Below are 12,635 nucleotides of genomic sequence, written 5' to 3' on the forward strand. Positions count from 1 at the left end.
GAAAAGGAATACTGTAAATTACTTTCATCACTAAAAGGTTCAGTGAGAAAGTTGTTCATTATTTTCGTTAAATACATATCCAATTTTTCACTGGTCCTGCACATGTAGGTGTGCAGACTGGAAAAATCCTGCTGATATTTTACAAGAAAGAATGGCTGTGCCTTCACTGCCACAGGGCCCACCCAAGCCCAAATTAATTCATATTAATTAAGTAGTTATTAATCATAGTATTGTCTACAGTGTAGTTATTATTAGTGGTAACTTAATTATGTTAGTAGTAGGAGGCTATAGAGCTGGCACTCTTAGAGGGAACCTTGCAGTGAGGATGTCTGGTGGAACAAATGACTTGGGTCCTTTCTCGAAGGGGCTCCAGGGCCTTTTCTAGTAGTGCTTCATGTGCCAAGCCACAGGGGCAGGTGGAGTTTGAAGGCAGTCTGAACTTGGACTGAATTTAAGCTATTTAAAATAACAGCTTGGACACTGGATCCTGGGTTTTGAAGAGAGTATGGAAGAAGTACAGCGTGATTGTTGCTGAGGCAAAATTCCTGCCCACATCTCCTCCAGAAATACAGTGGAACAGTCCAGTCAGGCTTTCAGAGGGTTTAGGTGCTATGACAAAATCCAGTCCTAATACTAAATGGCGAGGATTTTTGAGCTGTGTCATAGCTCTGTGTGTTCAAGTTTCTTTTGAATTTCTATTTCTGTCAAAACCACATACCTTTTGCTGATTCGGTTTTGTTGCTTTTGTTCACTTGTGTCTATATGCTACAGTCTGAGCCTAAGGGATAAACCTTTGGAAGAAGATATTTTCCCTCATCTATAATGCCAATCCTTAAAATGCCACAGTGATCCTCTGTAGGATGCACAGAAGCATGCCCTTCTATGAAATTACTGCTGCTGTTATCAAAGAATCTCATCTAATTCCATCAAAGTTCTCGAAATTGTTTTCCTAAACAAAATTTTAAATTTTAGTTTAAATTACACTAAAGTGATGGACACAGTCATAAAATCCATAAGTTACTAAACATTATTAAAATTATTAAAATTATAAAAACTACTAAAAATGCTGAAAAACAAACCATGAGTTCTCAGGCTGCTGTCCCCGCTTGAAGTATCACATCATTAAAAATTAACAGTTTGAGCTGTATATCTTGGCACATCCTTACTTGTTCATCTACAATGTAATGAAGTTGTTTACTGTGAAGAAGAAAAGAAAAATATTGCATGTAGGAAGATCAGTAGTGAGGGCTAACTATTATCCATGGGTCTAACCATTATCTTCTTTCTTCAACAAATTTTCATAGGAGGGCTTCCAGTGACACTGTAACAGTAGACAGAGATTTAAGCAAAACAAATGTGTTCATAGAAGCAAAATTAAAAATATCTGTAGCATGCAATTACTGGGTACCTTAGAGCACCATATGTTTGCCAGTTCTTTTGGGATTAAAAAATTAACAGAAGAATTAAACCATTGAAGACATTCTTACTGGGTGACTTGCACCATGTCTGGTGCATGTTTTATCATTAGCAATGTAGTTGAGGAATTGCTATTTCTCTGATAAAAAGAGCAACACTAAATGATTCAGTTAAAGGCTTCCAGTGTGGTGTTGCTAAACCATTTGTGAGAAGTCAACCCTGACAGAAGCATGTTCAGCCTGACCATAGAACTTAAGGTCTTTGCTTATATAAAGGTAAAAGTTCAATTGGATGATGCTGAAGATGCCAAAATTTTCATACTGAAGTTGCAGCCCTTTTGATGCATTTGTACTGTTCCCCGACTGGATCTCTAATATCAGCGGGAAGGATATTTCTTGGAAATGGTTCTTATAGACATGGATGTGATTACAAAGTGAATGAGTGGGACAGCTTTTCCTGTGAACCTCATATAAGGATTACCTTATACACAGAACAAAGATGGCACTGCTGTTTCTTTGTCTTTTAGGGGTATTAATCAGTTATGCTTTTGGAAGAACATGAGGGGCACTAGTTGTCAGTTGATCCCAAGGCACATATGAAATGAACACAAGTATTTGGATAATCCTTTTTGCACAAATCTTGAATGCAGTTTTCTATAGAGTTTCTGGCTATAAGAACCTAACTAAATTATCTATAGTTCTACAGAAAAGAGGTAGTATCTATACTTTGCATCCAAATTTCAAGCACCAATATATCAATGAAAAGCTGTGATCAGGATAAGAAAAATATGTAACATACAAAACAACATTCCCAGAACCTTGACTGTGATTCAAGATTGCTGTGGTTTAACCCCAGCTGGCAGCCAGGACCACACAGCCACTCGCTCACTCCCCCCAGTTTGGATGGGGGAGACAATTTGAAGAGTAAAAGTGAGAAAAAACTTATGTGTTGAGATAGAGACAAATTAATAGGTAAAGCAAAAGCCATGCACATAAGCAAAGCAAAGCAAGGAATTCATTCACATCTTCCCATCGTCAGGCAGGCGTTCAACCATCTCCAGGAAAGCAGGGCTCCATCATGTGTAACGGTTACGTGGGAAGACAAATGCCATCACTCTGAACATCCCTCACCCTTCCTTCTTCTTCTGCAGCTTTATATACTGAGCATGATGTCACATGGTGTGGAATAGCCCTTTGGTCAGTTAGGGTCAGCTGTCCCAGCTGTGTCTCCTGTTAACTTCTTGTGCTCCCGCTGCCTGCTCACTGGTGGGGTGATAAAAGGAGCAGAAAAGACCTTGAGTGTCTTGCAACAACAAAAGCACCAGTGTGCTATCAAAAGTATTTCTCATCCCAAATCCAAAACATAGCATTATACCAGATTCCAGTAAAAAAGTTAACTCTCAATTGAAACCATGATGAAGATGGCAAACAACCATGGGATGCTCAGTCAGTTCTGGGTATTAATGAAAAGTAGTGCACTATTCTTCTGTCATAGAAGTTCTTGTACCTAGATTGGAGAATACACTGAAAAGAAAGAGTGATTTCACAAGAGACAAGGAGAATGAATCATCCTTAGCTTGAGCATCTAAAAATGAGAAAATCTACGCAATTTAGGCTCCTGCTATTATCAGTGGAGAGAAAAAAGGTTATGTTGTCCTGTGATCAAAGTCCAACAAAGGGGACATTAATCCTTATTTGATAGTGCCTATTTTCCTCTCTTGGTCCTAAAGTATCCTACAGAGATTCGGTCAGGCTTGACGTCTCACTTTCAGACATCTTAAGTTAGACAATATGGCTCCCACTCAACAGGTTCTCTCCTACATGCTTTGTAGAATATGGTTAGTGGGAGGAAGACATGATTTTATGCTTTAATTACACTGGTGGCCATCTCTTGTATGGGTATTCAATTTTACTCTTTTTAATGTTTTTTCTTCCTTATTTTTATATTAAGTTGTATTATAGAGTCATATTTTAAACTGATTTAAGACCTTATGTATTAGTCATTTACTACTTTACTGCAAAATGAAGTTTACATCCATTCTCTATAAACAACAAACAGAAATAAATGAAATAGTAAGAGCAGCCCTATGTTATGATTTCACACTCTGAAAAATCATGAAAAGTATATATTTTATAAAAACTGTACCTTATGAACACTTTCTTTAAATTTCCCATTACCGCTATTAATGATAACCCGAGTGTGTCATCTTGGAAGTGTCTATATGGCTTGTGTGCTAGAGAAATACACTGTAATATTCCTCTGGTCAATTACCAAATCCATCAAAAATAGTAATATTTCCAATATTTTCCTTGCTGTTCTGTATGTCTATAAGAAACTATGGACATATGTCAAGTTCTTAGTCATCTCTGTAGCTGTAGAAATAATACTGCATCAATCAGTCTTGGAAATTGAGTTAAAGTTGGCAATTTTATTTTTTCTGCGCAGTCATTAAATATTTAATATTTCCTCTTGTCCTTCAGGGAATAAATTTAAGAAAAATGACTTCCCCTCTAAATGGTGTCACTTCTATCAAGTGCCCCAAGTAAGCCTTTCCTGTGATAGATTATGCTTGGTTCCGCACAGCTACTACCTGCTCTGCTTGGAGACCGTAATCAGGCTCGTCTAGATGTTTTGGCCTCCTTGCCTGCTAGATAAGGACTCTTTGTGAGACATTTTAAAATAGCCCATTTGCAGCCAAGGTCTTAGTGTGTGTCGAAACTCTGAGAGAGGTATATTATTTAAAAGAAATATTTAAATTGAAGTATGTGCAGTTATTTCCTTAAATTGCTTTAAGTGCAAGGGAAAACAAGGAATTGAAAATTAATGAGAAAAACAGAAAAAATATCTTTAGCATTATGGAGTATTTTTCACCTATTAGGATACATAAGCAACTTACATTTCAATATGTATTTAGTCTAGCCAACAGATAATGACCGTCCTTCAGAATATTCTTACCATATGCATTTTATAATTCATTTATAGGCCTGGTTTTGAGTAAGATTAATCAATTTTTACTAAACACTAGTATTCTGAAACAGTGAATAATGAAAATAATATTCAGTAACATTTCAAACACTTGTGAATATAATTTAATTTTTGATTATTATTATCTATTTCCATCAGCTTTTCTGTGACTGGAGAAGCAAATTTGTGCTGTGTTCATATGAAAGCTCACATAAAAAATCTGTTGTCAAGGTAAACTTAATTAAAAATCAGAAAATATTTTTGGACTGTTCCTTGAGGTAAAAAATATATCATCCAATAACCTGAATGAAATATGACAGAGATATATAAAGCTGGAATATTAAAACTCAAGAGTCTTAGAATTATATTCCCAGTCTCCAAATATCCCATGGGAGAAACTTCTTTTCATAAAAATTAAAGTAATTACAAATGGTAATGGCAACCCTTTTGACTTGTAGAAACTTGTGTGTTTTCAGCAAATAGTGGTGACCTCTAAGTCAACCACCTGTTCAAAGCATGGTATGGAGAACAGGTGACTGATGCCCAAGAACATACTTCACACCATCTATCAAGATGAAGGACCCAGTGAAAAATTTGTCTCAGTAGAAAATCCATCAGATGGAGGCCTTCTTCTGAATTAGGTATCTATGCCAGACAGAAAACAGGAGGGAAACTGCTTGTCTTCACACCTTTTCTCCTAGTCCTGGTTCAACACCCTGTCAAGAATGAGAAAGAGTCTTCTCTGTCCTGTGAAGGCCTTACTGCCAGGTTAGGGGCTGTAATACAAAACCCAAAGCAATTTATACACAGGGAATTTAGGGTCCATGACATTAGAAAACAACTCAGTGGAGGCTTAAAGAGTTCAGGTGTCCTGAGAGTATCAGATCCACAGATAATTTGTCCTGTTAGGTTGCAATCTCAAGACAGGTAGGGCTGCTGCCTTGCCAAAATTGCTATTTCCACATATTTATTCTATAGAGACAACAGGGAACTCCCAGGTGACCACCAGACAACAGGGACAGAACCACTAATGCACACACAAACAAAACAAAAGAAAGAATAAGTAAAGGTTTCATGCGTTTTGGTTTTTTTTTTTTTATCAGAGCACTCACTGCCTTTGAAAATTCCTCACTAAATATGCTCTTTCTAAAAGGTGGTTTTGTACCAATATAGAATGCATTATCCAGTCAGTCTCCATGGTAACTTTGTTTCTTATTAAATGGAGGAGGAAAAAAGCCTAATTAACTCATATGACCTTTTATTTGTTAAAGTATTCTGCTATAACTTTAGTGATTCTGTCTGCTGTATATTGAAAGACGCCATTTCCCTTTGGCTGTTTTTCTTTTTTAAGAATTATAGATTTTTCATATTAAATTTAGATCACCACGTGCAAACAGCAAATGATATATCAAGGAGCAGAATGATGCCTTTCTGCCTTTTAAAGCTTCTCTTAACTTTCAGTTGTAAAGCTACTTTACCTTGGTGCTGCAGGAATACACATTATGCTCCTCATTCTCTTTGTAAAATCCTAAATGATAGGCTTCCAATAACTGTGTCTGATGCTAGTCGAGTGCGATCCCTTAGACAGTTAGTTTAACCCCTTTACCCAGGGAAATAAACTAAAATAAACAGATTTATCCAAGCGTTTCAAAAGCATACTAGAGCAACAGCAATGAAAAGACAAGAAAATACATGGGCCTGGTTGTAATTCACACAGTGGCCTCTTTACTTTTGTAAGAGGTTTCCACCATACTTATACATTAATCCAACACTGGGCAATATTATAGATGCAGAATACTGGAATCAATATTTTAAAAAAATTCAAATATTCTTCAAAGATTTTCTATATCTACAGATTTTAGTGTATAGTTGAAAGAAATAAATAAGTTCAGAACTGAACCTTGGATTTATTTTTTTTAATTTTCCACAGATAGACTGAATGTTTACGAGCCTGTGAGCAGATCTTTCTGACACTCAAGGGAGAAGTGCTTAAAAGTCCAACACTGTGGCAAACAGCACCTGGGTGGGCAACCCTGACGCAGTTATAAGGTTTTACAGGAGCAAAGCTGCTATATGGCCCTTGGCAATGCTTAGCCCAGTCTTGACATGGGAAAGCATCATTATCAGTGAGGAAGAGGAGAAGGAAGAGGGAGGCCTCCAGGCTTTCAAAGTAAGGGTACACCAAGGGAGTTACTCAAACTACAGGCATATATGTGAATGTCTCCACTCACCACAGGCATCCAGGAAACTACTTGCTATTTGCTAGAGACCTGTTACTAAACCAGAAAGCACCAACAGCAGGCAGCAGAATGGTGTTCACCCAGGGCATGATGCTAAACCTCACCCTGTTGGGATGCGAACCTGGCAGGTAGCTGCTGGGTGAGTCACCAGGAATAGGGCTCCCATGGTTCCTCTGTCCTCACCACAATCCAAGTCACACCTCCTCTGTGCACCTGCGAGGCAATACACCAGCACTGCCCTCTAACTGTTTCTTGGACACTAGAAGAAACTCTGTTTCTCAGAGAATAGTGTGTTCCTGTTCCTACCTTTCTTTAAATAACCTGCTGCAGTTGGTATTTAATCTGTGTATTTAGTCTGAAGGGGCACTGAGGGATTCCTGGTGACTCTAGTAAATAAAGATATTTGAAATGTCACTGCTGTGTGACAGAGCTTGGCCTAATTGAAGCTGGCTCAAGTAAAGAACAGGTCTAGGGAAAAAAGTGTTTTAGAGCCATTGATTCTAAGTAATGCACAATGTTCTCAATACAAATGTAAGTCTCTCCTTATGTATTACAGGAGTGGTTTTTTATTAGGTATGCTGGCTCCAGAAGGCATCTATTCTTTATATATATATGCTTTGTACATTCATTTATGCTTCCAAATGGCATAGTGCTCTTAGACGTGGGCTGTTTTTTAGGGTTTGCCCTTTTCAGTGGCCTGTTTATCTGCAGCCTTAGAGTTTATTTGCAACAAACAGAAAAAACAGTTTTCACGAATAATATGTGTTGGTTCTTTTGATACGATGTCATCTGGGATTAGGTAGACCATGCCCCAAGTACTATATCTTAGGTACCATCCTTGGGAAAAGGGGCCAGTCCCTTAGGGTAAGGCAGGCCGGTAGTTTTTCACAGAAAAGAGTGCACTCCCACGCCATACATCGGGAAGGAAATAGAGTGAGAATATAAGATATGGCACTGGGACCTGGCCACTTGGCAGAAGGAGCCGTGGAGGACTGGAAAATGGTTGGAATATGTGTGTGGTTAAAGGTAAGACTTGGGATACGCAGGTGGAAGGAGAGGCTGCCTGCATTACTTTGCAGTGGGTTCTGGTCAGGGTCCAAGGAAGCACAAATAAATATACTTTGAAATAACAAATATTTGACTGGTGAGGTAGGGCTGAGAAATTTGCCATGGTTGAGTCAGGTTGTTATGGCATTCTTGTGGCAAAAGAGAAATGACGGAACACAGAGAAAAATGTAGGGGAAGTTCCTGAAGTCTGGAGAGGAGAGGCAGTAAGGATAGAAGAGGCCTCGAGAAGAGGCTAGGCAAAGGCCGGCTGATGCAGATATTAAGGGCTATGGTGGTACGTACATAGGCTAAGGCTACAGAATTGAAAATGTCTCCTCCACGGTACAATGTTTAGCCCCTGGTGTAGAGTGGCTGTGTTGTCAAAGGGCCAATTGTCCCCTCCACATTAAACTGACAGCTTCCACCCTGCAAAGGTTTGGCTTTCTTGGGAAATTGGTCCCAGGAATAAACCAACGTCTGTGCAATCAGGGGGCCAGGACTGGGAGTGAACTGATAACTCTCATACTCATGAACCTTCCACTCTCTCAGACAAAAAAAAATCCTGTCAAATTCATGAAGAAAGAGGGAGAAGAGAAATAAATAGAAATTTTATTGTGAGAAAGCAGAATCTAGAGCAGAACAGCATATGATACCAACCTCAAGCTGACGTAGGCTTCACTGATGGCTTTGAATGTCTGCAAGAGGCACCTGACAGACACCCAGCAGGGAAAGAGGCTGAGAATGAACATTCCCAGTGTGTTTGGGGCCATCACAAACTGCACCATCAAAGCCAGGGTAAGTTGTGTGCTTTTGATCATCCTATTTCTGAAGAATGGTGTGGTCTCACCTGGGTATAATGTGATGCAGTGGCACTGTGATGTTGCAGCAGATTTGCTGTTTCTGTTACTGTCTCCTAAACTTGTGAGTCATAGCTTGTGTCGGTGTTCTACAGAGCAGGATTGGTGCGGATGCTGAGGCACTGTGGGAGGCAGTTCCCTTATAGAGGAAGGCATGTGGGATTAAAAAAGCATATGAACTAAAGACAAACTAGGGTAGGATCTGGGTTCTGGAATAGCCTTGCCAAAGGTACCACAAGGTCCTGCAGGATAGCTGGTATTCCCAAAGACTGCCCACATAACCTACAGCGTGAAGATAATATAGTATCAGAAGGTACTATATGAGCCTGAAATGAGTGAGGAAGATCAGAGTCAGCCTTCCTTACTAGTATGTCCTTTGGGAACAATCTAACAGAAGATAATATAGATACAGAGTTGGAGAGCACTTTCCCATGGGATACTACAGTCTGCTATTCATCATCCATGCTGGGGACACACCTGGCCCCAAACAACAGGAACAAAGAATTACAGTTATTGGCCTTTTAGTATGTATGAAATGTTGTAGCCATGTGCAAGACAGCAGCAGCTCATAGAAATGTATGGAGAATTATCGGCACACTGCTTGAGATATCCGACATGGTTACTGGATATCAAGTGAGCTTAGACAAACGGCTTGGAGCAAAATGTTGAACAGTGTAGGATGAGGAACAAGGCACTAAGCGCCTAGCTTTTTTTTTGGAACAGTTCTCCTACCTCTTGCAGAGGATGTGAATAGGAAGCCATCCTTCTTGAACAACCATCCTCAGAAAGCCCACAATGTGGATTTGAAAATCCATAATTGCAGCTGCCACAGGACCTGGTTGCTTACTGCTCCACTAGCCCTGCTTGAGCTCCAGCTTTCTGAGAGCACTGTGGTTTCAGAGTTTCCTCAATCTAAATGCCATGTAGAAAGGCATGAGGAAAAACAAAATGTCACATCAGACACTGAAGAAGTGAACATGGCATGAGCACTGTAAAACTCTGATTATCTCCAGCTCAGTGCAATTTCTGGTACTGGAAATCTAGTAGAGAAGATGCCTGAAAGAGCAGCACATAGGGAAATATTTACCACCCACACTGGTGAAAACCATCCTGAGTTTCAGTGGGCCAAAGAAGGAATCAGAAGGTTACCAAGGAACTGATTTAACATTCCAATTATATGTTATATGACAGAGCCAAACACAACTGAACTCTCCCAATGGGAAATAAGGCTTGTTTTCAGCAAGCCCCTCCAATTTGAGAAACACTTTGAGTATGAGACCTTTCATTTCCCTCCACAGTGTTGTGTATAGCTCTTGGAAAAATGGGACAACTCCACTGCCTTTCTATCCTAATCTATTCTGTGTCCATTTTAAATGGTAAATACAGAATATGATTCAGACCAGGCATGGCTCTATGAAAGGGTGAGTTTACAATAAATGTTCCTGTAATAGCATTTTATAATGTTACAATAGGTTTTCTCTTTTCTTTTTTTTTTTTTTTAATAGAAATACATATATATTGTTTGTGCAGATAGTAAATAATTCCATCAGCAATAAATGCTCCAGTATTTCAGAGCAATATAATGTAAAAGATAGATTAGGAAGACAATTTTAGTCTTGTGTCCAACAACCTCTTCCTGGTATATCTCAGGTTTTTCTCTAACCTTTGTTACCTTCTCCAAGCCACTTCAGGTACAATGAGACTTGGAAGAGAACTTCTGAGTCATCAGCTCCAACAGGTTCATCTCCTGTTATGCATCAATTAACCTCTTTCTAGAACTGCCAGGCTGAAAAAACTTGAAAGTGTTCTCCCTCAAGCCTCCAAACAATCTGTTCAGCCCTTCACTGTGTTGTTTGGAAATAATCTAATCTGCAGTAAATGTATTCAACGACCATTCATACCTATGCCAAAGCAACTCTTTAGCATAAATAGATTTGTATCTCTCTTGTTCTTTCTCTGCTTGAGATATTTATAGACAGCAATGACACCCCCACTCAACCTTCTTCCCGCTTGCCTAAGCAAGCCCCACTTCTCAGTTTCATCTGATAAAATGTATTTTCCATCATCTAGAACAGTTGGGTTAATATTCCCTGAGTTTAGCTCATTTGCATTCATGTCCATGAGCACAGGTAACCAGAAGTGTATCATCTGCCTGATGGGACCTCCACAGGACTATGCTATTCATGCTTCTCTCTCTCTCTGTAGGAAGGGATTGATTCTAGATTTAGAGTTGCATTTTTCACAGTCTCATCATATTGGTGGAAATATTTCCTGTGTGTCATACTCTTCCCTGAATTTCAACTGCAGTTTCCAAGTATAAACTTCCAGTTTACAAATAAATTCTCAGAGCTGTCTGTCTACATGGCACTGCACCTTGTAGCAGTAACCCACTGTTCATTGGTTCCTCTTTAGTCTTCATGGTCATTCAGTTTTCCTGTATTATAGTCTAAACTTGGTTTATATAGCTAAGTTCAAACTTCAGCTCACCAGCAAATTAGTATACCCTGGTTTTTTGCACCATTTTTGTCTTTTTGTCTTGAAAGCGTTCCTGGGAGCTAACAGTATTTTTTAGCCTCAACCTTTTATTTTTATGCAATGATGATCAAATTCTCTGTTACTTTTTCACAGTGGATATCACTGTACTGTGCAAGTATTCTTACTGATTTCATCTAAATAATTTTCAGAGTAAGGTATCACCAAGAATAGATCTGCATTTTACTTAGAATGTATAAAGTACAATGTACATCTAGTTTACAGGCTAATTAAGAATTTACCAAGTACCTGCAGGGTTATTTTTTCTGTTACAGTACTTCTGTTTATAAACCCCTCTTTGATCAGAAAGAGTAGATTCTTCTCTATAAATACGCAGAAAAACTAAAGTGACTGAGATTGTGTTTCTCTGTAAGCTGAAGCTTTCAAGAAGCATTACCGGATCAAGGCACAGCCATTTTTTTTTTTTTTTGGTAGAAAAAGACAGAGGATTTATGATGTGTGTAACTGTGTTAGAAGCTGATCTGAATTCATTTAACCTGAGGTCTCTAATGATAATGTAGTTGAAATAATTTAATTATTATCATTCCTATTGGAGGCAGTTGAATATTTTTTTCATTAAAATCTGTGGCTTGTTAAATGCACTAAGCCAGGCATCTAAAAGCAAAATGGCGTTAAAAATGAATATGCCATCCATTTTAAGGAGATGCAGCATATATTATATTTACACTTTTTTGACATTGTGCTTTATAATCAGGGTCAAATATTGATGTACATCACCTGGTCATGTGCTTCCTGATTGGCAAAGTTTGCGCAGTGTCTTCTGTCTTACTTGGGAGGAAGGCATGTAATGCCTTTGGGTACACTTGAAAAGAAAGTCTGCAGCACCCATCATTTTCAGCGCAGACACTCCTGTCTTTTTTTTTGACTTAGAAGACTTTGTCATGAGACCAATCATTTGTTCTGGCTGTTGTTTTAACTTGTGCTTTCCTGTATGATGCAGGCGTCTATAAGCTTCTTATTTCTCATGGTGGTGGTTTTGTTGCCTGAGCCTTCAGCGTGGGCTGGCTGCTTCTTGGTGGCCAGGAGTGGAGGGGCTTCCCCAGGGGCTGCAGGGCATGGTAACAGGTTCAGCCAACTGTCCAGAGAATGCCAGGCAAGTCCCTCGCCTGAGGCAGGTCTGGGGTCAAGCCTGGAGGTCTGCCGATGGGTCAAGGTCCAGGTCCGGATCAGCGGATATGTGGGAAGGTGCAGGCATGGCTGTAACACCACTGCCGTGGGACTCTTGACAGCATCTTGGGGTGCAAGTCTCAGTTTAAAACCAGTTTCTGGGTAAGGAGGTGGATTCCTCCCTGGAGCATCTTAGCAGATCTGTTCAGGGGGAGCCTCCGCTGAGGCTTTTTAGCAGAGCTTTCAGCAACAGCTCTCTTGAAGGCCAGGCACCTGCACCATTATCTAAGTTGGCCCTGAGCCCAGGCAGACAAATCCCCCTGAGCGGGACGATGTGCTTGGGGGTCTGACATTCAGGATCACTGTATACATTGGCTATCGTAGAGGAAATGGTACTGTTCAGCATGAAAAAGTGCCCCCAGATGGCAAATACACCAGTAGTATGGTTATG

This window comes from Numenius arquata, chromosome 1 (assembly GCF_964106895.1).
Source record: "Numenius arquata chromosome 1, bNumArq3.hap1.1, whole genome shotgun sequence".
NCBI lineage: Eukaryota > Metazoa > Chordata > Aves > Charadriiformes > Scolopacidae > Numenius > Numenius arquata.